Below are 22,395 nucleotides of genomic sequence, written 5' to 3'. Positions count from 1 at the left end.
GGTTTAGCAAAATTCAAGTTTTATTAATAAAGTAAGGTAAATTTAACATAAATCAAACACTATAAACTAAAGGAGGAGGAGGCTTTTCCCAAATAAAAATGTAAAAACCACAAACCAAAATACAAAGTGGGAATAGCTCCCCTATATCAGGCTCAGGGCCTTCAACGCGAGTAACACCACAAACAAAATGAGCAACTCAAAAATCTGGCACGCAGGCCGAACTAAAACACAACTAACAAACAAACTAGAGCACACGAAGGCTCACAATGCTCACAGGACAAGTCAAAACTACAAATCGAATGCTTAAGCTGCGACGACAGAGCGACAATGGGGTCACCTGCTCATGTGGAAGCACCGTGCCCGCAGGTGTGAGGATGACGAGTGAAGGAGAGGATTGAGCAGGTAGACCGAGAAAGGCAGGTGATTGGTGGACGAAGACCAAGCAGGAACCAGAGGAACCAATCAGAAAGCAAGGGCTGGCACACATCATCTGCATGCTAAAATAATGTGATTGACTCCAGGGCAGTGCATAACAGCCAAGGGCCTTGACAACGTATGACATATATACGCTGCAAAAATGGACTCACACATTTATCCCGGCTATCGTTCTACACGCACATAATGTTTTAGTTTTGTTTACCCACAATGCCCTGCGTTGTAGTCCACTTCCTTTGGTTCACCTGAAGCGAAACGGGACCTATGTTTTAGGCAGACCAGAGTTCACCTCTTTGGTGCAAATCATTGGTTGGGCAATTCACATCTACCCAAATCAGAGAAAACGAACTCGGATTAGAAGTGCTGGTCGTGAATACAACTTAAGTGTCTGGTTGCAGGTAACGTCTGTTCAAAAATCCTCTACCTCAAAAACACCAGTCAAATCGTCAAACTCAAGGCTTCAAAACGTTCAAAAAGTTCCTTCTTCTGGATATAATCACAAATGGTTGCTACTTGGTCTTCACAGTCTTATTTATACCATCAAACTGAATGAAACATCAAACTGATATTCTGAAGAGGGTTAGACTGACGGGCCTTTCTGTTTGGAGTTTGCATGTTATATCAGCCTGTGTGCATATTATGGGTTTTCTCCAGGTACTCAAGCTTCTTTCCACAGTCCAAAAACATGCAGAGGTTAATTGGACACTCTAAATTGCCCATACGTAGGTGTGAGAGTGGATGGTTGTATCTGTGATGCACTGGTGACCTGTTCCGGCTGTACCCTGTCTTGTGACCTATGTCAGCTGGGATTGGCTCCAGACCCCTGTGACCCTCATGTGGAGGATAAAGCGGTAGAGGATGAGTGAGTGAGTGAGTGAGTGAGTGAGATAACTCAGCATCAGCTTATGAAACTGAGAGCCCGAGTCAAATTAAAAAAGAAACAAAAAAAAAAAAACTTCAAAGTGCATTTGAACTCTGTTCACCACCACAACGTGCATTTGGTTTCTATCACAAATTATTCTTGACAAGCAAACATCTCTCTCTGTCTCTCTCGCTCTCGCCTGAAATAATCACAGATAATCATTCTTCACAGATAATAACAGAGGCGTCCTTCGGTTAACCCTCACCCCACTCATCCGCAGAGCAGCATGCGAGCCTCCCTCTATCCCTCTTATCCCACTGCCAAGTTCTATATTTTTGAAAATGTGTAAAGGAGTCAGCTGGTGCCATTGTTTGTCAGGGTCAAGGTTTGAGGTCTGGTGGAGCAAGTGAACAGAGAGAGAGAGAGTGCTGGTGTTATTCTAATTTAACTTGCAGAGTGTGCCTGTTAATGTACAACCAAGTATTAATGTATGCACATATCGTTGAATAATGACTTATGGATTGTATTTTGTTTTGAAGCAAGGCCATTATATAAAGTTTATGTGGCTTTAAAATGTCATGCTTGTCGTGTTTGCCTGTCAGTCCTGCAATAATAGAAGTGTCAATAGAGTAACCATAGCAATACTACACGTAAAAAAAAGAGACCTGTGGAGGTGAACTGCATATTTTTTATTAAAAATTGGTCATTATTAAATCACTAGTGTAATATTGAATGTAGAATATGTTTTTGGAGGAATATATGAAATAAGTTATGTTTTAGGTGAAAACATCAAGTGGCCACCATCAACATAGGGGTATGAAACAAGAGGGCGCCATAAGGACATGTTTGCCTTTGATATAAATTGATATTTTATATTATACGTAATAATAAATGTATGTAAATCATTTGTACACAAAGACATTTATATGAAGGTTTAGACAGTGGTTTGGCTGCATCACTGAAGCGGCACTCAAATGGCAAAATAACACTAAGTGGCTGCAATATAGGACATTTTATGTTACAATTTCTATTGTTATATTACTTATTATATCAATGTTTTATAGTGAGATTTTCCTGGCAAAGTGGTTTACGGGCACTTTCCAGCCAATGTAGTCAAAGTCAAAGCAGTCACATGATCATTTCGCAGCATTAAACAGAGACTTTAGAAGAACATTTTAAGTCTTACCTGGTCACCTGTCTGCATTTGTCCCTGTAGCTTCAGGGAGTTTACCTGCTGTCCGCACTCTCACACGTCACATTGGCCGAATCTACACATTTTGTTTTTTTCTTTTGTCCTTCTTTGCAAAATGGAGAAATGTTGTGCAAAGGTTGGGCAAGGTGTGCTGTGTAGCTGCTTCCCAGAAGGACGGGTTAATGGGTAACTTTGTTACTAAGGTGTGCTTCCTTCCTCCCTCCCTCACACTCTTCCCCCTCGCTGTCCAATGACACAGCAGACCTGGTCACTGGCAATGTTGTCACAGCAGTAACCAAACCAAGAAGAAGTAAAAGACTCGTGTGCAACATGTCACAGTCTGTGTTGTCAAATCGGTCAAATGCAAATGCATTCACAAGTAAAACTATAAACAACCAAAATAAAGGTACTGTTTATGTAGCTATAGTTCCAACTAACAGTCAAATAAGCTTGTTTGAAATCTTTGTCTGGTGCCACACCTTTGTGAATACTTTATTAAAGGGATATAAACACACATTATATTTATTCAATTAAAAGGGTCATCTAATAAATTGTATGATTGAAGTTTCTGACTAGAATCTGTAATTTGGATACTGCTCACTATTCTGCACAAATGTCCGTAGAGAAAATCTGCATTTAATCTGCTTTTTTTTTTTACTTGCCTGCTGCTTTGTTTGGTCATTTTGTGTTAGGTACATTTAAACAAAGAATTTTAATTTTCAATGACAAACTATAGCACATTGGAACTACTGGAACTACTCCTGTGCGCCGTGATGTAAAATAGCAAATTTTCTCTATGGACTTTGGTGTGGGAGAGTGAACAAGTTGGCAATGAAACAAACTTTAATTTTTATGTTAGAAAAAGCTGCTGCCATAATGAAGCACATTCTTAAGACATTAGACTTAAGCAGGCAAACATTTTTCTTTCCTTGTTTTCAGTGGGTGAGAGTGAACTTCCGTGTTTCAGGCTCGTTTTTGACGACAGCGGCACTCAGTTGCTGACAATGTGGCAGTAACTCATACAGCCACACTTCAAAAACTATCAGTTTAAACTTAACTCCCACAGAAGGAGGAAATTGGACCAGATAAAGTTTGTGATGAGTTCTTTCTTTTATTTAAGATGTCCAGCCCGAGGGGGATGAGACCACAGACCTCTGGTGGCTCTGAAAAGGAAAAGCGAGGGGACCCTGAAAACAATAGGACGACTTCCTGATCACTTGGCAGTGCACTCTGCACATCTTTACATCTCCCCCACTCTTCCTCCCTCCTTCTTTCCCCATGTTCCAGGATGCTTCAGCTACTTGTCTTGGGGCAGATGGCAGGGACGAGGACGAGCAGGGATGTTCAAATGATAACTCAGCGTCAGCTGAACGACACAGGAGTGGTTTCCCAAAGTAAATACAAGGGCCTGTTTGCTTCTGATTAACTGTTGGACTTTGAAAGACTGTGCTATATACCTTATACATTCAATGGTATATTAAAGCCATGTCTGGATATTGATTATGTTCAATGAAGCAGCTGACGAGCACAATTGCAGCAGCAGCATAAAGTTGAAATGGAATTAATATAAATAAATAACAATTTTAAACATATATTAAAGGTGCCATATGTAAGAATGTGGCCAAAAACGGTTACTACATTCAAATTCAAAATACAGAGGTCTTTTAGGTTTTGTTTTCTGACGTATCTGGCAACCCGTGGTTGCTCGGGCAGCTGAGACTCTACTGACTGCAATGATTGGTGTACGGCGGTAGGTGGTGCCACATGCCAAAACATGATTTCAAAACATAAACATGATTTGCAGTCTGTCAAAATATATATATATTATATATATATAAAATATTTTATTTAATTCAAATATTTTGTCTGTACTGTTGTTGTTGGTGAGTTCAGTTTGTTATATGAACATTATTCCTGAGTCTCTGTGACATATTAGGAGGATTTTATGGCCAGTTGCTTTAGATTTATTACATAATGCACCTTTAATGGTTTGTTTTGGCCTCAGGAAAGCAGAAGCCTAAAAGCTAAATAATATGGGAACATATGATAAACGTTACATTGATACTAGTCAGCAAATACTTGTATGTGTATAAACTTATGAAACAGAGTTAAAGGTACAATATGTAGTATTTATGGGTTTATATAACCCAAAATCCACTTTTTTATACATATTATGTGCTCCTGCATTGTCTAGTCGCTGTATAATAGTTTTTGTTTCATTTTCGTAGTGTTTCAAAAAGTCATGTAAAATAACATGACCGCGGACCGCGATTGCATAGCCACTGTTAGCAGCGAGACGCCATGTTTCTACCGGAGCCTGTAAGGACAAACGCGAGAGAACAAAACAAGCGTCTCTTTACTTGTAGCTGAAGTCCCGCCTCTTCTCTCTCCGCTTCACCCTCTCCCTCACCTCACGAACCTCATCTGCTGACACGGAGAAAGATAACGAGGACAACATTTGACCGGCTGCGGATACCGTAGCGCTCAGGGAAGGGAGGGGGTGAGCAGAGCAGCAGGTCTTTGTTGTAAATGTCAGCCTCTCCTCTAGATGGCACTATAAACTACTTATTTCCCCTTTAAGGGAATCTTAATTGAAACAGAAATATGATTTGTTTTCAATTTAACTGCTCATTTATATGCTAATTGATTTCTTTTCTGATTTAGTTTTGTATGCCGCAGCAGAAGCATGTGGAACAACGTTGTCTGCTGATAATGTCTTCTACCTCTTGATTTGTATACACAAGGTCAAGATCATTGATGGCACCAGCAGAGTTCTTGTCTGTGTCTGGAGTTTTGGAGCAGATGAGGGGGTTTTCCTCTCTTCTGCTACAGTGGGATGTTTACTGTTTGTCCTCTCAGTGGAGTGGTGGGGGTCTGAGGTCACGGCCTCGTCTGTGGTGAAGATTGCCTTGAAAAGTCTCTTCAGAAGGGGGGAAATAACAACACGTGTCGGCCCTGTGTATGTAACAATGGACAGTTGCACTTGTGGAGGAAGAACTATGTGACAAACAAGCCTCCCACTGGACATTGAAGCATCAAATTGAGACAATCCACCGCACTCAGCATGGTGCAGTGATTGTTACTTTCTTTCTGTCTCACAAAATTCCTTGTCACCACCTACACAATCTGCCACAACCATGGTGTCAATTTTTTGTGACCTTTATCTAGAAAATAATAACTTGAGTTGGACTCTCCACACCTCTGCATCAGAAAGCTATGAATAAAACAGCTGCAGTTTTATATGAATTTTGCATTATTCTGTGACTGCAGAGAATAATGCACAGGCACGGTTGCCATTAAAGTTCTTTGGGGAACCAAGACTTTTTCACATTAGATTAGATTAGATTAAGAACCCTTTAAGTCCCGCAAGGGGAAATTCAATTCTGCAGTGAGTTAGTGAACACACACAGCACACAGTGAGGTGTAGAACATGTAACCCAGCGCAGTGAGCTGCCATGCCAGTGAGCGGCGCTCGGGGAGCAGTGAGGGGGTTAGGTGCCTTGCTCAACAGCACTTCAGCTGCGGACTGGTCGGGGATTGAACCAGCTACCTTCCGGTCTCGAGCTCGAAGCCCTAACCATTAAGCCACAGCTGCCCCCAGTTAAAGGTGCATTATGTAATAAATCTAAAGCAACTGGCCATTGAATCCTCCTAATATGTCACAGAGACTCAGGAATAATGTTCATATAACAAACTGAACTCACCAAGAACAACAGTACAGCCAAAATATTTGCATTAAAACATTTTTTTTTGCAGACTGCAAATCATGTTTATGTTTTGAAATCACGTTTTGGCATGTGGCGCCACCTACCGACGTCTACCAATCATTGCAGTCAGTAGAGATGAAACCTAAAAGACCTCGGTATTTTGAATTTGAATGTAGTAACCGTTTTTGGCCACATTCTTACATATGGCACCTTTAAACAAAAACAAAGTTCCATCACCGTATGTCCTTTGTTCTTTGTTTCCTATGCCATTGTGTCCTTCCGTCCACCACTTGTCTTCTGATGACGTAACAGTTCACAAGAAAAATAAAAAAGTATTATTTTAGTTGCTGCTAGGAATCAACTTTTCAGGTTTCAAAACTATTTTTTTTCAGTATGAAGCATGAAACAAAATTACTAAGAGCCTTGCCAGTGTGAAGGGGCTACGAGTTGTCTTGTTGTAACTCATATTAAATTAGATACTCGATGTCAAGGATCAGATTTCTTTAATCAACGTGCCGTGTACGCTGTGTTGATGCATGTAAATGGCTCCCTTTCATCTGACACTTGGCTGTGGTGATGATGAGCCGGTTTCAGTGCAGCAGAGGTTGTTTAGCTTCATCTAATTTAATCTAGAATCTAAGAGTTTCCCTGAATCTTTATAAACTCATTGTTCTGACATTAGACAATACACCTCAGTCGCACTAACACGCAGCAGGCGGGAAACAGAGTCTGTAATTGTTTAACTCCTCCCACCATTTGCAAGTCTAAAAATGTCATATGGGTGGATACTGGATACTGGAGTGACTGCTTATTTAAACACATATTGTTTAAAACACAGGGCTGATTTTTTAACATCTTGCTTAAGATGCATTCAGGTCCACATTGTGCATTAATCAGTGTTTTCTATTGCATGTAAATGGCAGCACAGTGCCTCAGTGGCTACCATTGTTGCCACACAGCAAGAAGGTCACTGGTTCAGATCCCAGTTTGACCAAGGGCCTCTCTGTGTGGAGTTTGCATGTTCTCCCCATGTGCATGGGTTAATCTCTGGGTATTCCGACTTCCTGTAAAAACATGCAGCTTAGATTAATTGTACATGTTTAATTGACTGTAGGTGAAAGTGAATGGTTGATCGTCTCTGTGCGTTGGCCCTGTGTCAACTGAAATTGGCTCCAGCCGCCCCCCGTGACCTCAAGTGGAAGATAAAGCAATAGAAAAATGAATGAATGAATAATAAACCTGCTGACGCACAAAGAGAAACTCAGCCTCTGTGCAGAACTGCTTTAAAAAGTGTCAGCGTTGTCACTGTACTGTACCTCTGCCTGATCCCGCAGACCTGATACGTTTGATTCAGGAAAAAAAAGTCGACACATTTAAAATATGATCCAACTGTGCATTTTTCTAATCCCACCGTGAAGCTGTGAGAACATTTATGCGAAAAGAGAGAGTACTTCAGGATGGTTCGGAGAGGAATTTGCGTTTCACGCGTCTCATGTGGTGCCCGTGAGTATCAGAGTCATACCACGAGTGTTTTTTCAGGTTTAGCCTGGAGGGATGATCTGTATCCGCAACTCCCGCTCCAGTTGTCCAGTGAGAAATGTGTTTTTGGACACAGTTCTTGGATAGTGGGTTATTGTTATGGAGGCCACAAGAAAGCATTAAAAAACAAGATTATTATTTGTATTAGTAGTTTACTAGTATACAGTATGTTACAAAGGAAAAAAGTGATCCAGTGAAATTTGAGAGGCCCATGTTCCATGTTTTGGCATCAGCAAGTGATCCGTGAAAGGAAAATTGCAAGAAACCAGAATTACAAAACCTTGACTTTAAAAAAGTGAAATTGAAAGCAAAGACAATCAAAAATCTAATTTCCTAAAACAATTTGTCTTCACACTCAAGATTGCAGCTTAAAGTCCACTTTAACCCTCATTGAATTACAATTAGTGTTACTGGAGACTTATTTTACTTTTGTTACATTTTGTGTCAAAAAATAAAGTGAACATTTTAAATCACAAATAAAGTGAACATTTTAGAACAATTTTTCTCAATCCTGGTCCTCATGGAGCCCTGTCCTGCATGTTTTAGATGTTTCCCTGCTACAGCACACCTGATTTTCTGAGATATTACCGTAGATGCAGGAGAAGACTGAGCTGCATAACTGTACTTTTTACCTTTTGGAACTGTTCTTAAAGGTACAATATGTAGTATTTATGGGTTTATATAACCCAAAATCCACTTTTTTATACATATCATGTGCTCCTGCATTGTCTAGTCGCTGTATAATAGTTTTTGTTTCATTTTCGTAGTGTTTCAAAAAGTCATGTAAAATAACATGACCGCGGACCGCGGTTGCATAGCCACTGTTAGCAGCGAGACGCCATGTTTCTACCGGAGCCTGTAAGGACAAACGCGAGAGAACAAAACAATCGTCGCTTTACGTGTAGCGGAAGTCCTGCCCCCTCTCTCTCCGCTTCGTCTGCTACGGCCGCGGTAGCTCGCCCTCTCCCTCACCTCACGAACCTCATCTGCTGACACGGAGAAAGACGACGAGGACGACATTTGACCAGCTGCGGATACCGTAGCGCTCAGGGAAGGGAGGGGGTGAGCAGAGCAGCAGGTCTTTGTTGTAAATTTCAGCCTCTCCTCTAGATGGCACTATAAACTACTTATTTCCCCTTTAAGTGAATATAGTTCTGTGCATGATTAAGGGTTAAAGATGCAAAAAAAATGCAGTGAAACATGGGCCTCCTACAACACCTTCCTTGGTTAATTTCAATGCATGCATGCTTTACAATCAGAAGCCATCCATCTCACTCTTTCCGTGTCCTTCCTATGCAATGGGTAATGGGAACAAGAAGCATGCAGAGCTGTGTGACCATGTTCTGTGTATGTGTATGTGTATGTGTATGTGTCGTGGTGTGTGTTGAGCAAATAGTCATCAGACAGAAGCCCAGAGAGCCTCCATCTCCACCCCCGCCATCACCTCCACAGGCCTTTCCTGCCTGTAGGGTGATTCCTGCCCCTGTGCTCCCTCCACTTCCTTCACACACATATCAGCCTCCAGCAGGAGTGCCTCTTCCTGAATGTGGCTCAAGTTCTCTGGACACTGTGGACAAGCGGTCCATCCCGCTTTCTCTGCTCTCTCAGGTCCCTTGTTGTTATAGTGAGATGTTTTTTTTTTTTATTATTATTGTACGTCACATAAAGTTCAGTTTTAATATCGCATCGTAACGCTTAACCTGCAAAGACAAGCGCGTAGATCGTATTCGGCGATGTTAGCTTTAAAATTAGTCGTAGTCATGGTCAGAACTTCCACGTTTTCTCGATGTCGCAGCGGTCAGCACCGTCAACCACATCTTCACAATGGCCACTGACCTACTTTGGGTCTCTGAAAATGCTCCTAAATACTTTTTCTATCTCTCTTATCTGTATTTGTTCCACTTTAATTTAACAATATTCTTCTGCCCACTGTAAACTCTTGAGTTTCTTTCGTTTTCCCTAAAACGTTCCTATGTAGTCTTCCACACTCATTATGCAGCCACAGTGCAGTGTGTCTCGTTAATCTTGCAAAGGTAAGAAGAGTCAATAAGTGAAGACAAGTGAGCGCCACTACTTGTTTCTTTGGACCTGGACACTGTTGAACTGAACTGCAGAGTCAATGATCATGCATGGGGCTTCCCCTGGAAACAACCACAGATTTGTTTCAGTTTCATCACTGACTTACGTCACTGTTTACACTTATCAGTTTGAATCATTTTCAAGTTGTTTTTCTAACCAACCAAGAGTAGTTGATAGGTTACAATATATTACCTGTATTTAGAAAACTAATCTGATGGGTCAGACTGACTCATGCTCCACTGAGATGTGGAAAAATGGAAATGTAAACCTACACTGAGATAAACTAAACCGCGCATGTATAAGGTGAAAATTACGGGACCATTCAAATGTTCCCTGGTTAACCCAAATAATTTTTTAATTTCCTCATAATACACTGTTGAATCACACTGTCACATCTGCATAACATGCCGTATCTGGCCTGTCATCACAGAAGTCCAAGGGTGTGATTCAACTTCCTCAAAACTAAAAAAAAAAAAAAAGCCTATTCCAGAGACATGTTGACTGAATTCAGTGCCCCTCCCTTTACACAATTTCCCTGATACCCGTGTTCCAATGGGACATATTGGATTAAAATTCTATATTTATGACATAATAGTAGTGTTGAAAAGCCAGTGTGTCCATTTCTAACAAAGTAAAGTCAGATATAAAGTTATTTGTTGTAACAACATTTCCTTTTGTTCATCTGAAAAATAAAAATGCTGAGTTTACGTCACGTTGGCTTCAAGAAGCAAGAAAATAACTGAAAAAATATGATCACCCTCTGATCACTCTCCGTATCTCGCCATGTCTGCTGACTCCCCGAAAATCCTGTTGTCCCACATGATCTTGCACTGGGAGGAAACCCAGCACTTTTTCACACTGGAGGTCGACTACATGCTGTTGTGATTAGGGTTTCCTTACTCTGATCAGGTTTTCCATAACACTGTTAATGAGGTGTTTCTGTGTCTATGTATGTGTGTGTGTTTCTGTTACCTCTTTAGGACCTTGTCTGGCATAAACATTCACCTCAGGTAGAACCTCATTTGTGAGGCTAAGATTTAAATTGTGGTTAACTGGTTATGGTTAAGGTTTTGTTTGGGCTGTCAATTCCACGTCCTAAGAAGAATAGCTGCACAAAACTGTGTGTGTGTCTGTACTGTTTCTGTACCTGTGTGAGGTCAGCAAGGGTTTTGATGTCAACATCCATCAACGTCCTGACAGTATGGAGAGTTTATTTGGTGTCAGACTGGAAGGTCACACTGTTCCACATGTGTTGACAGACCCATGATCACTAAATTCTCTTTTACAGTGGCTCAGCCTCACCTCCACAACAGTTTAGGGGACTGGGGGTTTGGTGGTGGGTCAGTATTTTCTTTCCAGTCTGGGTTGTGATGAATTGAATGGACAGGAAGATAAAGGTTGGAAACAAATAACTACAATTTACATCTGAGTAAGTGCATGCAGGTGTTGTTCAGAGTATACTGTTACAGTACAAGAGTCTTGTATTATCTGATCTAACTTATATCAGATTCCAATTCTTCTTCCATATGAAATAAAAATGAACTTTAGGAAGTGACAGCTTTCTTGTTGCTGGAAAATGTTTTTGGCTGCATGTATACTTGTGCCTTTAGAGAAATATTACAGCCTCTGAGAGCACCCTCAGCTCAGACCAGGGGTGTCCAAAACTTTTTTTTAAGGAGGGCCAAATTTGATGTGAGGATTCCTGGGGCCAATAATTCCTTCAGACCTTTTTTTTTAAAAAACAGTTTTATACGGAGCCCCCGAAGTGACATGAGGAAAAAAAAAAATGACAGAATTTTTTTTTTGAAATCTCGAGTTTCCAAAAAAAAAAAAAAAAATTATTATTTGAAAAAAAAAAAAATTTTCATCATTTTTTGGAAACTCGAGATCTCGACTTTGAAATCCCTATCCATGAATAAGATATTATAAATAAACTTAAAATGTATCTTTTTAATTAGGTTTGACTATGCTGATATCATTTTATTATGTTGTCTGCAGTCATTTTTATTTACTTGATTATATTTATACTTGTTAGTGTTAATTTGACTACGTAAAGCATCTGCAGAGCTTTCTAAAAGGAACAATTCAAGGTCAATTATTCCAACCGTTCTCTTTCAACATTCATTTCAATATCGCACCACCTCATTCATGCTTCAGAGAACTGGGGATAATTCTTTAACCTAAAGTTTGCTGCTCTCTTGCTTTACTAGTGCATCTACTGTATTATGTGTCTGCCTTCCCATCAGTCATGATGACACGTGTCACCATGCATAGCTGATAGGTGAAAGGCCTAATAAATGGTTAGAATGGTACAGACAGTTGTTTATATTTAAAAAGTGCACACAACAGCTTTAAGATGCAGATAGTGGGCTTTATTAAATAAATGCAGACATGAACAGCAGTATGCAAAAAAAAAACACAAGAAGAAATGCCAAATTGCAATAATTATATATATTAAAAAAAAATATCTGAAAATATCTGAAATATAACAGCTAAGCTGCTCAAAGTTCATGGTATTTACACCATTTTATTCCTAAATAAAATAACGTATTGGTGACATTTTGGTGGCTTTGGTGGTTACTTTCTTGTGGGATGAACTTAGGGTTCGTTTTCTTAGACCTCTCTTCCAATTGAACTCGTGTATATATTTTTGATCAAATGAACATTTGTCTGGCCCTTTTCCAAACAGCCCTCAAATTCATGTCCATTTCACATTTGACAGCACAAAGACGCACGAGACAGGAAACAGACACAAGAAATCAAATTTTTTCATCATGCAGCGGTTTTGATGTTAAGCAAAGCAAAGTCAATGCCTCTCTTATAGATATCAGTCTTTTTTTTCCACATTTTATAAAGGAAATATAAACACAATTTAATTGGGACACAGGATCCAACAGTACAAACTATCTGTGCATGTACTCAAAGCCAAAGTTCCAACATTTACGGTAAAACTTTGGCAGGTGACATGATGTGAAGTGAACACATAAATGTCTTCAAATGATGAACTGGTCCTTTGAGCACAGGCAGACTTTTATGAAGGTGAGAAGGTAAACTTTAGTCATTTTTCTTCGCTTCATATCTTATTCCTGACTCTTTTTGTCTATCAGAGAGAACGCTCCATGGAAAATACACTTTTTTTTCCTCAGCTCTCAAAGCATGTAGAACACTTACTACACGCACCTCAGCTGAGTTGCATGATTGATTGTCATGGGAGCAGAATATTTTACACATGTGCTTATGAACGCAGCTGAATACTAACTCACGCCGCACAGATTGGTGTGAGAAATAGTTTTGAATCAGACACATGAATTTAGTAAACAGCTGTGCAGTGGGGAAGCGCCGCTGCCAGCAGTGTTGAGCCATCACAAGTGCTGCTAGTTACTGACAGTTTTGTGGATCTAAAGGCCAACTACACATTCAATTGGATTGTTTTTGGCATCACAGTTACTTAGTATTTAATATCATTAACGTGTTGAGTTGGAGACTCTTAATCACTTGGTAAAATAAGTATTTAAATTGATCCCATACCCTCCATTTTTCCTCCACTTTCCACAAGTCTTGCTCCAAAAACCTTATATGACTATGTGTGATGTGGTCTCACCAGGGCCAACCCAAGCCTTTATGGGGCCTGAAGCTCTATTTGATTAGGGGCTCCCACCACCTCAGAGTAGCCAGTGCTTGACTATTAACTTTAAATTGCTTACATTACAGTTGTGTTATTTGCACCAACTAATACAAAAACACACAAGTGCACTATTTGCACCATTTTCAAAGTGAATTAAACAAGTAAAGCAGTTTAATTACTTTCTTTTTTTAAAGGTGCATTATGTAATAAATCTAAAGCAATTGGCCATAAAAATCCTAATATGTCACATGAGACTCAGGAATAATGTTCATATAACAAACTGAACTCACCAACAACAACAGTACAGCCAAAATATTTGCATGAAAATAAATATTTTGCAGACTGCAAATCATGTTTATGTTTTGAAATCATGTTTTGGCATGTGGCGCCACATACCGCCGTCTACCAATCATTGCAGTCAATAGAGTCTCAGCTGCCGAGCAACCGTGGGTTGCGAGTTACGTCAAAAAACGAAACCTAAAAGACCTTGGTATTTAGAATTTGAATGTAGTAACGTAGTAAGTAACTAATGTAGTAATTGTAATGTAATTCTTACATGTGGAACCTTTACATTTCGAAAAGATGAGCAAACATTACATTATCAATCGTCAACTCCAAAATAAAACCAAATAACTGAAGCTCAACATTATTAAGATGTCTGAGTATGTCTAAAGAAATCAAGTAGTCTTTACCAGGGGCCCCAAGCAGCTGCTAGGTTTGCATATACCTTGGGCCAGATCTGAGTCTAGTAATCAAAATCTCACATTTTGTTAATCATATATTTAAGTAATAAAAATATGATTTTACTGAGTTCTTGCATTCGTTACAATGCACATACATCGTATTGCAAATGAGCAGTGAAATGTGAGCGTAACTCACACAGCTGGTTCTGTGAGCGAGCATCGGCATACATGGTCATGTGTGAAAGAGCTGCAGTCGTTTCTGAGGATTCCTGCTGTCAAAATAATTTGCTTCTATTGTTATGCTGTCAACACCACATCCAAAAAGTTTGGCTAGTAATACAGTCCTCACCTACTGATTGTCTGTCGGCGCCAAAATCGTTTTGGCAAGTGAGGGTCTTCGTGGTGTAACTCTGTCCTTTTTTTTTTTTGACTTGGCCCATGTTGTCATGGGGATATGAGATTGCTGGTGGAGCCAGAGGAAATGGGAGGGAGGGATGGAAGGGAAGGGATTTCATCCAATGGATATTACAACCCGATTCATGACGACATAAAACCTGTCAGTATCACTGTCCCATGACTCAGTTTCTTGTGTGTGTGTGGAAAAGAGCTTAGGGCATTTGGGTCCATGTACAAATATGTAGGACACAATTATTAATATCGTCTTATAGAGAACAAAAAAAAACGATGATATGACAGCTCCACAACTTGTGCGTCTTATCTGCTGTGCACATCCTGCTCACCCTGTGGCCACCGCTGACACCGTCAGTTCTCTACCTCTTGTCAAATCCTTTCCCATCACTTCATGTGTCAGTCCAGCTGGTAGAGGCAGTTTTGCCCTTAAGGGTTACTTAAATGGCAGTTCTTCTTGTGAGAAAAGTACACAGTGGAAAAGTGACAGGAAATGTGGGAGAGGAAGGCAAGCGACGTGCGAGAAGCAGATCGGAACACGCTCATTTCTTCATATTCTTGGTCATCAAGAATAATTTGCATTGCATTTTAACTGATCCAGCACCCTTCTAGATCAGTGATCAGCAATTAGTGGCCCGTGGGCCAAAACCGGCCCGCCAGCATCAGTATTTGGCCTGGGCAGATGATTGAACAAATTAAATGATTTGATTATCTTCACAATAAAAAAAGTGAAGAAAAAAATAGTACAGAGCTTTTATTCTGGAAAAAATATGAACTGATTCAAATAGATTCTGTTGCTAGAATTGACAATTCAAATAAACAAAATGTTTGGTTTGATAAAAAAAAAACACTGCTGGTTGGGGAGTAAATGTCCATAAAAAAATTACTTGCATATGTTAGGCTCAAAGAAGAAGCTGTAAACGTTAAAATTTAAAGGTGCATTATGTAATAAATCTAAAGCAACTGGCCATAAAATCCTCCTAATATGTCACAGAGACTCGGGAATAATGTTCATATAACAAACTGAACTCACCAACAACAACAGTACAGTCAAAATATTTGCATAAAAAAAAATATTTTGCAGACTGCAAATCATGTTTATGTTTTGAAATCATGTTTTGGCATGTGGCGCCACCTACCGCCGTCTACCAATCATTGCAGTCTGTAGAGTCTCAGCTGCCGAGCAACCGTGGGTTGCCAGTTACGTCAGAAAACGAAACCTAAAAGACCTCGATATTTTGAAATTTGAATGTAGTGACCGTTTTTGGCCACATTCTTACATATGGCACCTTTAAATGATGCACAATAAATATCAACAGTACGAGTATGTTTTTCACCCGCATTTGTCTTTGTAACAAGCTGGTGATTAAAGACAACGTCCATGTTATTGTTAGCTTAAGGCAGCAAACGTTGGTTTTTGTTTCTGACTGAAGACGTTTTAAGACACTTTGAAGATAGAATATTTAGCCCAATATTAAATTGCTTGTTTTTTTTAGTGGACGTGCATGTCATTTTTCTAATTTCACTTAGCTTGACTATTGTGATGTTGTTGGATGTATTAGTCAATAAACACAAAACTAGTAAAAACCAGCATCTTAGTCATGGCTCTATACTGTAGGACCAACACTGGATTGGTGTTGTGGTGTAGCAATACACAGATATTCAAGTCATGTGACGCTCACTGACCCAAAAAACACTTATCTTACCTATAGGTCCACTTACATCACAGTATATCAGTAAATGATTATAGGCTATCTGTGGATTTATGGTGTCAGCAGGAATAAATGTTGTTTTAGAAAATAGTATCCAATTATAATTAATCCATGGTCTCAACAGAGCAACAGAACAATACAGTGTGTCTACACTGATCTTTGAATGATTCGTCAAGGGGAATATTGGATATTTTGTGGAATAAGTGGCTCTAAGGTTTATTATTTTTAAAAATTAAAGGCCAGACACTATTCAGCAGTTTGTTTAACTGAGTGGAGCAGGGAAGTTCCCTCAGATAATGGTTAGTGGACCTGTCACAAACATTGTATGGTGTTGAAAGTTTCCTTGCTTTTAAAAAACAGCTAACACTATCAGAGAGTAAACACTTGAGCACGATTTTATAGCTTTTTATCCGAGCGGAAATCCGACTTTATAAGATGGGGTCTTTAAATTTGACTTGTAAAGCTTGCACACATGCTCTATCTCAAAATCTTGGTGTCTTTCACCAACTCATTCTCTCACTTAAGGCAATCTTTATCTCGCTCACCCACTCACGCATTGCAATCACGCCTTGAAGCAAAAATCGTCAAACTCGATTCGAGTTTCTGTGGGTCTGCATGACGCAGGGTGGAGGTTAGGGGTTTGTAAATGCTGTTGGGGGAAAGGATCTGGCGGTGGGGGGGGGGAGTGCAGTGGTTGTTATGTTGAGTTTTGTGCGAGGTGTGAGTGACAATCTTGCTTAGACTCCCAGGGCCCCGGCAGGATCAGTGCGTGTGGAGCCAGGCCAGCTTGCCACACAATGAGGGGAAATGGGAATTTAATACAAACTTTCTCACAAAGTCTCAGAGACCTCCCGCCTCTGCTGCCGTTCTCACCCACAACCACACCCCCCCACCCCCACAATCACCCACACCATCACCGCCTCCTTTACTACAACCACAACAAAATGTCAGAAACCACTAAACCATGTTCAGGAGCGTGCTGCTATAAATTAACCACTTAGTTAAGGTGGCACTGGATTGACGAATCTCTACATGGAGGAGATTGTGAGAAAAATAAATAGATATGACTGCCGACCGTAAACTTTTTGCAGGAGATAGATATAAAACGTTCTTTCTTTCTTTCATTGCAAACTTGGCCTGTGGACACACTGAGCAATATTCCTTTTGGACTGATGGTGTCATAAAGCGAGTGGTCATCACTCTTACAACAAACACTTTGTGCATACAATGGTTAATGTCTCCGAGGAGCGCAGTGTGTCCTCCGCCCTCAGTCCTCACCCCACCAGATAAATTCCTTAACACACATACACACACTCACACACAGACAGACTCAGTGGTCTACATGCATAGAACACAGTTCCAATAAACACACCCTGTAAATGTAGATAGATGTCAATTCAATATACATTTTTATTTTATCGGCACGGTCAACACATTACTAAAGAATTAGCCAATTGGCTCTTTTTTCACGTGTAGTCCCTGGACAGATATTATAGAGTCATCCTCAAAAACAGAAAACAAAATATTACAGTCCCTCAATTATGTTTAATGTCTTGCATGTGTTACTTAAAACCTGACACAACTGAAATGCAGCCAAACTGTCCAGAATCCTTCTTAGAGTCATTATCGTTCTGTTTACAGCATTGGTAATTATCTAAGTGTTTGTTTGTTTCTGTAATGGTGCTTTTTAATCAAAATGATATTTTTAATGCTAAAATATAATTTAAAAAATAGTAAAGCATATTATTATTTCTTGATTAAGATGTCAAATCATAGTTATTTACTGGCATTACTGAATTTTGAATTTGAATTGATTTAGTTATCTTTGATTAATATCTGACTGAGCTGGCTCACATTTGGGTATAAAAACGGTGAATTCAGTTTGTTATTTGCCAAATAAATAGCAGTAATATTTTTAGTTTTAAACATCCTTTTCAAAGATTTCTAAAATATCTATCTATATTTATGACAGGTGGTCTAATAAGTATGTGAAGCACTGTAGATAAGTAGTTTACACATTTCCCTGCACTTATGCTCTCATTCCTGGTGTTTGGCTGCTAACAGCTTTACTGGAGCCAGAGGCTGAAGAAACTCTGTTGATCCAGCCTTTGTGCTTTTCCCCTTTGACTTCCTCTAGGCTCCACCAAGCTGCCTGCAACACACAACACTGCAACACTATTTTTGCTCATCTGCCTTCGCTCTGCTCCTCTGTTCATGTATCTTCCCCAAACGTGCAAAGACCTGCAATAAGAAAATCAGAAAACTGTGTCAGTGTGTAAAACCATTTAAACGCAGATTGTTTATCACTGTTACTTGTATAGTGTTATACTGTAGAAAATGGCTAAACACAGGGTGTGCAGCTTTAACTGTGCCATGAGACAGTTCAGTGCCTCGCTTTTGAAGTGTTTGCCGAGGAAATAAAAGGATCTTTTAAAAGATGCAGCTCTGGCTTCTGGGCGACACAGGTCACACTAACAGGTCAGAGGAACCTACAGATGTGAGCCGACAGTAGGCGCCAAGACCCCTTTGTATGCTAAGAGCAGGAAAATGGAAACACTTTCATTTGTAGACCAAACATTATGCAGCCTGGGTGGCACCCCTTTTTACAAAATTAATTTAATTATTTATTTGTGCCTCAGCTAATTGAACAATGGCGTGAACCTGTATTTCACTTGTTATTTTACCTTAGTGCATATGAGGGGAAATCAGTTATTGTGACTAATATTAATAAAGATACAACACATTTTTCATTAATGGTTGCATAAATGAAAACACAAATATGTAGTGCGTCTATTATCACAAGGTATAGCAGCAGAAGCGCAGCAAGTATCCAGTTAAAGTGGACCTAGAACGGAAGCTCCAATGAGCGGGTGTGCTGATTACGTCACTTCCAGGTACCTGGCCAATCACAAGACAGTTGGGAAAGCTGTCATTGGCTGGCCAATCACAACACAGTCAGAAGTGATGCAATTCACCAGGGTCGTTGAATGCACCTCATTAACTGTTCCCATTGTCACATCGAGACTTGGACCCCATTGCACAACTCGTGAGACAAAGTGACAAACAAACTTTTATTTAAAAAAGTGCAACTAAACGACTACTACTAACAAAAAAACAGCTTAAGCTAACAAACAAAATGACTATTTCGAGGAAAGCTAGGAAACAAAAACCAAGACAAAGCCATCGGAGTGATGCTGCTTCTCTCGTTCACAAGACAAACTGGCCACAGACACATGGAGACTTGGACCATATATACACATGGTAATGGGGAACAGGTGGAAACAATCAGGGCGGGGCAGACAATCAGACTGGCAGGAAAACACAAGGAGAAGGAGAAAGTTACCTCAAATGAGAGGAGAGAGAAATTTTAAAATAAAACAGGATACCACAAGACAACAACTAAACACCACCTGCTTTCTTGGTCATGACACGTATTAGCTCAACACACGGTGATCCTGGCATTACTTCTAATACCTCTCATGTTCTGGAGTTAAAAGTATAAAAATATATTTGTTGCTGGATATTTTTTATTCCTTTATTTATTTATTCCTTTATTTATTTATTTATTTTTGAGAATCCAGCACAGTCAATATTACTCTCAGGCTAGAGAACACCCGAGACCAAAAACAGGAAATTTCAAACAATAAGACGTTGAGTCAACTTCAAGTTGATTGTCTGGAGCCACGAGGAAATGTAAAGAAAACATCGGATCAGTCTGAGAGCTTTTGTTAAGAGACTGAGAAAAGGCTTGGTGTGTGTGTGTGTGTTTTTTCTTCTTTTTTTTCAAAATTGATGTTTCAAAGTGAGACTGTGCAGCACTTTTTAAACACTGGTGCAGCAATGAAATGACAGAATAGACACAACAAGCATATTGTTCATCATTTCCTGAGGCTGGCTGATTGAAACATTGAGGGAAAGGAGGGGGGGCTGAGCATAAAAGCTGCATGGATTGTGTGCAACTCACTGAAGTGAGAGAACAAAGCTGTTGTATTTGGCAAAACATGACACCAGCTGCTGTTGAATTTGGTTTTTCTACATATCTCTACATATAAAGGTTCAAAATGTGAGGCCAAATACAATGTAAGGATGTGTGCAGCATGCACATCACATGTTTATCCTGCCATATTTGGGGGTGAGGTACATGTGTAGGCACATGCAGAAGTATTGCTTCGGGGTAAAAGTTTTTTTGGTTTTTTTCAGTGAGTACAGTTTTGCAACATTTCTTGGTGAAGTTGCATCTGGCAGCTGATTTTCCCTCATCTCACCTCTCCCTTCTCAACATGTTGGAGAGTCTATGTAGCCTTCATTTAGCATCAAAACTCAAAACATGTTTAGTTTTTCCAAGGTGGTCCAAAAATTGCAGCTGACCCATCTCTTGATATAAATATAAAAGGCTCAGTCTGAGGTCATGAAAAAACTATTCATAAACATTTTACAACTATAAAGTATAAAGTTGATTATTTTATCTATAATATATGCAAATTATTGTACCTACATTTTACACACAGGACCTTGAAAACTGCATTGCAGAATGTTTTTTTTTTTTTTTTTTTTAACATAAACAAATGTCCATATGTGCACCATTGTTAAATGAGGTGAGTATGATTTAAAACACAAGGCAGTGCATCCACCCCTGCACTACCATGTCACTGCATACACACCAATGCTCAGTCAGGGCTGATAGTATTGACAAATGCATAACACACCATAAAATAATGTGAGAATAATGCAAGCAACACCAAAAATTTCCAACTTTTACCAACTTTTTTTTTAACCAAACGTTACCAACTTCAGCTTTATATGTTCGGATAGTATGCATTGAACAAACACAGCACTCCTCTATTTTGTATAGGGTAAAATGTTTAGTTTGTCTCTTTGAGCTGCTATAAACATGCACCATACAAGATGGAGGCCAACTTCATGTTGACCCAATAGTACATAAAAAAGCTTATTCTAAGGCTACGAAAGCAAAATTATTATTTTTAAACAGTACACCTGCTAATAAACTACCCTAAATGTTACACACTGTAAATATGTGTATATGATATAATGTTTCTGTAAATCCTGGTGTTATACACTTAGGTTATGCTCTTTCTTTTACTGGTTGGTATTATTATTATTATTATTATTATTATCATTATTATTATTATTATACAGTACATTATGTTGTTGTATAAACACAATCATGGTGGGTTTCATTGTATTGGGACGAAAAGTGACGAGAGGCTGTAACTCATAAATACATTAATCCTAACAGGGAGGTTTGGAGCGCCAGTAATCCTCCACTGTCTGGTGACGCTCTTCCTTCCTTTTCCCACCCACACACACACACACACACACACACACACACACACATTATTGTACTTGCTGCATACTGAGGACCGGGTAAAAGAGCTGACAAAGTGAGGACCAGCATTTCCACTTTATAAATCAACACAATTACAAATATCTACTTATATATAAAATTTGACCCAAAATTTGACAAAAACGTCATACTATACTGTCATCCAAAACTTGAAAAAAACATTGAGCCAAAATTTTTGGTCCAAAATTTGAAAAAAAAATTGATGCAAAATTTTTGGTCCAACATTTGAAAAAAAAAAATTGGACCCAAAATGTTTGGTCCAAAATTTGAAAAAAAAATTGACGCAAAATTTTTGGTCGAAAATTTGAAAAAAAAAATTGGACCCAAAATGTTTGGTCCAAAATTTGAAAACAAATTTGACAAAAAAATTGATGCAAAATTTTTGGTCCAAAATTTGAAAAAAAAAATTGGACCCAAAATGTTTGGTCAAAAATTTGAAAAAAAAATTGATGCAAAATTTTTGGTCCAAAATTTGAAGAAAAAAATTGGACCCAAAATGTTTGGTCCAAAATGTGAAAAATTGGACGCAAAATGTTTGGTCCAAAATTTGACAAAAAAAGTTATACTATATACCAGGGGTCACCAACGTGGTGCCCGCGGGCACCTGGTAGCCCGCGGGCAGCCAATACGGTGCCCGCGGGCTCACTTCACTTCACCTCACTTGCATGTATCCGTATGATCGCTCAGTAAAATATCTTTGATATTGTTTATAAAAACTGATAATCGTTAGGAGTAAGCACTGGAATGAATGTGTATGCAGTTGAATGCATAATATTAATCATTTAAAT

Source organism: Microchirus variegatus (assembly GCF_963457635.1).
Source record: "Microchirus variegatus genome assembly, chromosome: 4".
Taxonomy (NCBI): domain Eukaryota; kingdom Metazoa; phylum Chordata; class Actinopteri; order Pleuronectiformes; family Soleidae; genus Microchirus; species Microchirus variegatus.
The sequence above is the reverse complement of the archived record's forward strand: the minus strand, read 5'-3'. Positions refer to the sequence as shown.